Here is a 6000-nt window from a genome sequence, read left to right on the forward strand (position 1 = left end):
TCAGCCCCTAATGTTTCAGGTGAATGAAGAATCAACAGACTGAACAGCATTTGTATTCAGAAAGGAAGGAAATAAAGTAATTTTTAAAATATCAAGGAAACTTATAATGTTTTGTATATTGTTTTGAACTGAAGTTACATTACTGTTATAAACAGAGAATATGTAGCAAATAAGCATGTTCCTTATGATACCCAAAATATCCAGGAAACTAATAGATTTTCCTTTTTAGATAATGTGAGAGTCTAAAGCAGCATTTAGGAAACTTTTTAGGCCAGGCGCATTCTCAGCACTTTGGGAGGCCAAGGTGGGTGAATCGTCTGAAGTCGGGAGTTCGAGACCAGCTTGACCAAGAGAGTGAAACCCTGTTTCTACTAAAAATAAAAAAAAAGTCAGCTATACATGGTGATGCATGCCTGTAATCCCAGCTACTTGGGAGGCTGAGGCAGGAGAACTGCTTAACTGGGGAGACAGAGGTTGCAGTGAGCTGAGATCATGCTACTGCACTCCAGCCTGGGCAAAAGAGCAAGACTCCGTCTTGGTGAATAAAAAAACTTTTTAACGCTATGTAAAAAGCACATCACTAACGTTTTGAAAGCATGGTTTTCCATGTAGAGCTGGAAATTTATGTTGTTAAGAAATTTAGAAAGCAAATTATTCAAAGAAGTAGTTATTTCTTAATGGCTATTTAACACATTAGTATCAAAACATATCAATGTAAGTAAATAAAGATTTGTAACATCAACTTGACTGTAGCATGTTATATTGTATCATATATTTAATTAATTATCTATTTTTAATTTGCTGTTAATTTTAACTTTTATACACATTGGTTGAATTCAGTTTTTCTTCTTTTGTCTTTCAGGAGTAAAACATTTGTCTGTATACTCAGTCTAATAATTCTTTATATTTGTTAAATATGGTTAATAAGTTTATCTCTAATCAGCTTCTCCATAGTACACAATGATCCTTCGCTAAGTCTCACTGATTCTTTTCTGAATCATTTCTATTTAAATTATCCTTAATTTTCCTCATCAAAATATTGAAATTAAAGTTGTCTGTGCAGGATTTCTTTTTCCATCACAATAAAAAAAATCTCCAAGTAATCAAATTAGCCACAAAGAGAAATTTTTTTTTTTTTTTTTTTTTGAGACGGAGTTTCGCTCTTGTTACCCAGGCTGGAGTGCAATGGCTCGATCTCGGCTTACCGCAACCTCCGCCTCCTGGGTTCAGGCAATTCTCCTGCCTCAGCCTCCTGAGTAGCTGGGATTACAGGCATGTGCCACCATGCCCAGCTAATTTTTTGTATTTTTAGTAGAGACGGGGTTTCACCATGTTGACCAGGATGGTCTCGATCTCTTGACCTCGTGATCCACCCGTCTCGGCCTCCCAAAGTGCTGGGATTACAGGCTTGAGCCACCACGCCCGGCCAAGAGAAATTTTTTATAGTAATGGCTACTAAATGCTTAAGAATGGTTGAATAATAAAATGATGAATTCTTGTTTTCATTATCAAAATTTAGAGTACAGAAATATATCTATTTACATATGTAAAACTGATTCATACAGAACATCTAGCTAGATGTTTCACAGATATATCTATAAGTATATACATAACAAAAAAACAGCATTCAAACATCTTCACATAATGTAGTCATCAAAAGGAAAAATTGATTTATGTAAAAAAGTCACCAGTGCTATTCAAATATGTACAGCTCATTTTCATGTAAGGAAGTTGCATATATGTACTAGATCATCAAGATATATACAGAATGTTAGCACATGCACACTCACAATATGTTGTGTACACCAAAGAAAGCAGTGTGATGATTTGCCATGTCTTCCCAAATGTAAAAGAGATCTGTGTTTAATGGCTTCATTTATCTCTGTGTAAGTGTCTATGGCAACAATCAGTCAAATGAGAATTCAATCTCCTTAATCATCTTGGATTATGCTCTTAACCTGTAGGGAGCATTTATATAGCTAAAATAACATCTCAAGGTATATTAACAGTCAAAGAGGACTTCAAACTGGACAGGACAATCTGACATGACACTTCACAAATATAATTCTCTTTTATTTTCTGTTGCTATACAAATAGTATATGCTCATTAAACAAAAGCGAGTAAATGCAGATAATAAAAAGAAAAATATTTAATATCAGTTTGCTCAGCAATAAGAGATAAACTTCTACTTTCCTAGTAAAATTATCTTTTTTAAAAGATAATTTAAAAATATGTATCAAAATCATTCGATATACATCTTGACACAGCAATTTTATTTCTGGAAATATATCTTAAGTAAATAATGTCATTTATCAAAGAAATACATTTTATGCCATCTTATAAAATTTTAAGAACTTTATTCCTGCATATTCCATAAGTACTTTTTACCAGTGCAATTGAACTTTATTCCTGCATATTCCATAAGTAGTTTTTACCAGTGCAATTGTCCAAGTTGCATTTTTGGTTGAATACACTTCCTTTTTTTGTGATATGACACACAACTAGTAAATGATGAGGCACTCTGACTCCATATTTCTTCTTCGTAAGCAGCACACAATGCAACATCAAGCACCTGCAGTTGACCTTTTCCTCTTGTTCTCTCTCTTTAAGAAATAAAGGTTAACTTTATCTCGTAAATTTGTGAAAATGAATCGTGCCAATGCACGTAAATAACTACCATCATGGCATGTGAAAGGGCTGCTCCCACTTAGCTTCTAAAGCAAGTTTTAGAAAGAAAACAAGAAGGAAAATCATTTTTCTCTTCTTTTCCTAACTGAAACAAAAATACATATGCCAAAATAATGTTTGCAGAAGTAAAGGATATATTTATCTCTGGACACACAAGAGCTACTCATCGGATGAAAAGAAAGGGGGATGATAAAAACTTTTCCAGTAAGGCAGAAATACAGCAAAACAAAGACCAAGATGAAAAAATTCTATCTAGAGCAAAACAAAATTGACCCAAGTGTGAAAATTTGAAACAAACTAGAAAACAAAATTTAGGTCAGAGATAAAAATATTTGAAAACATTAAACATGGTCTTCCTTAAAACAATACCCTTCATTTTCCTATCATAAAATATAGTTGTTAGAATAGCTTGAAATAAAAATCCATCAGATTATATCAGCACAGTCAGGTACATCTTGGAAGTCATCAGTTGAAATAGTTGAAAACTTTCAACTCTGTTTTCATATATATAATATTTGGTTAATAATCTTTCTATATAATGTAATTATAACATTTAGCATGAATGTATGTAAAATACACTGTTTTTCTTCATGGAATTGAGAATCATGACTGAGAATATTGTAAGTGTTCTCCTCTCTTTATTACACAGCTACACAAGGCTTCTTGTATTTGCAATAATGCGGAGAGACTTATCCAAACATGAGTGGAGGCTCACAGGGCTCTTATATTGTCAGGGCCTGAATCTGCCTAGCAGAATGGCAGAGAAGTAGCCTAGCAGGCCATGCCATGTGCTCTCTCCATTGCAGAGAGGGTCAGCATCTGAGAGACTTCTCTCCAAAGACTAATGTCTAGATGGAGTCACTTGTCCCCATCAGAGAAAAGAGCACGCTCTTCAGTTCCTACCTGGACAAGACAACGTTGCAAAACTTGTATTTTACAGATTCCTGCTTATAAGAAATAGCTAGCACCATTCATGAAATTGCTTTTTACATGACATTTTTCTCTCTTAAAGAGTTGATTATTTGGCCTAATTGATTCATAGCCTCATGATCACAATATTCCTTCTTCTCGAGACTTTTTTCACCTTTTTTTGTAGAAGAAAAATGAACTTAACACCTTTTGGAATGGAGTTTAATTGCATAAAAAGAATGTTATACCTTTTTGACTGCTAATTAGAGCCAATAATAATATGACATCTCATTTAAAATCCTTTAGAATTATATGTCAGTGTTGGAATGGTGTTGCACTTTTGCACACTTGTCAAATATGCAAATTTAGTTTTTATGGCATTATGAGGACATCTTTCATATGTGAATTCTATATTCTGATTGACATATAATACCAAGACCTTTAAAATGAAGATAAAGGGTAACACAAAGATTCCTCTAAATATACAGAAGATAGAAATTGTAATTTCACATAATTAGTGGACCTCTCATTTAGCCCAGATAAAATAGAGGTGACATATCTCACTCCTTTTTGTCTCTTTTACTTTATCTTTCCTCTCTTTCAGTCTTTTCCTTTTACTTCTCATGACCATCTTTCCTATAATTGTGAGGGAAAAAATGACAATAAAACTTTCTCTTCTAAAATGTTGGTCTTTTATTTAAATGGTAAATGAAATCATTCATTCACCAAGGCACTACTAGTAAAGGGAACACCCCAAATGGTACAAGCTAAATTGTGTCCTACCAAACTACATGTTGAAATCCTAACTCTCAGTACTTCAGAATATGACTGTATTTGGATATCAGGTTATTAAGAAAGAAATTAATATTAAATGAGGTCTTTGGAGTGGACCCTAATCTAATATGACAGATATGTTTATAAAAAGAGCAGATTAGAACACTGACACACACAGAGAAGACAATATAAAGACACTGGAAGAAGACAGCCATCTGCAAGCCAAGGAGAGAGCCTTAGAAGAAATCAACCCTGCTGATACATCGATCTCAGAATTCTAGCTTTCAGAATTGTTAGAAAATAAATTTCTGTTGTTTAAGCTGAACAGTCTGTGGTGCTTTGTTATGGCAATTCTAGCAAACTAATACATCAGGGTGATATTTATATTTGTATATAAAACTGTGTATAATTTATATATAAAATTTATATATAAAAATTCTCTTTTGCTCTAGGTAGAATCTTTTTTATCTTGACCTTTGTTCTGGCATAGCTACATAATTAGCATTATATACTGCTTTGTCCAAGAAACATAAACTTTGTAGAAGCTATATGACTGGCCCAAGATTAACCAACTTGTATTATTATACCTATGGATGTTGTGAGACTTTTATCACATATATGTCATATGTATCATTATATCCTATATATGTATGTATGTGTATACACATATGAGATATCTGATACCTTCACATGTATATTATATATATATGTGTGTGTGTGTATGTGTGTGTGTGTGTGTGTGTGCATATACATATCATAGCTACAAATCCATCTGTTTGTTTACTCTATTGCAATCAAATATGCCAGGGAATAAAATACATAAACTTAGCACCATCATCTCCATTCTCCATTATAAATGTTGTTTCATACTCTGTGGGCTTCAGAAGTTGGAGAACAAAATCTGGGCATAGGAAACATAAGCTGGCACCATAAATATTTTAAAATAAATATTCACAATCAAAAATACATTTCTAGAGCTTGAATTTGAGGATACAAAAGCAGCCCCATCAATATCATACAGTTGTTATAATTTCAGCTCTCACTCTTTAAAAAGGGCATCGGGGGGGAGGTTAACCTAAAAAAATCACTAGTGTAGTAAACAAAGTTTAGGTCTTAGAATGTAGGAAACTGGATTATAATCAAATTAAAAAGAATATGTTGTCTGATTTTACCACTCTTATTAGAACCAAATGGAAGAATAAAAGCATCCATTAACTCCTGAATGTCTTACCCTGTAAGATTTTCTATTCTAACCTATCTAAAAAACTAATAGAGAATGTGGAAGGCTGACTGCTAAACTGGGCATTAACAATACAAAAACATTGCAATAGTCTAAAGGAGTGACCTTTTAAATGTATTTTTCTGGGCTTTGAAATTCTGATTGTGGATTGATGCATTATTAAATATTCAGTTTGAATTGATGGCTATTTGTTGAACAATTGAGGTACACACATTTCTTTATATCTCCATTGCCTGGCTTGTGTCCAGAGCAAGCATCCTGGAGATTTCCAAGAGATTCCTCACCCACTGATCTTCAGAACATAGCTCTTAGCCTCTCCTTTGATGTCATTTTTTCTTATTTTAGCAAATGGTCTACTTACCCAAGGGATCCCTATTAGGGCTAGGGA

The sequence above is a fragment of the Saimiri boliviensis genome, chromosome 3 (assembly GCF_048565385.1).
Source record: "Saimiri boliviensis isolate mSaiBol1 chromosome 3, mSaiBol1.pri, whole genome shotgun sequence".
Taxonomy (NCBI): domain Eukaryota; kingdom Metazoa; phylum Chordata; class Mammalia; order Primates; family Cebidae; genus Saimiri; species Saimiri boliviensis.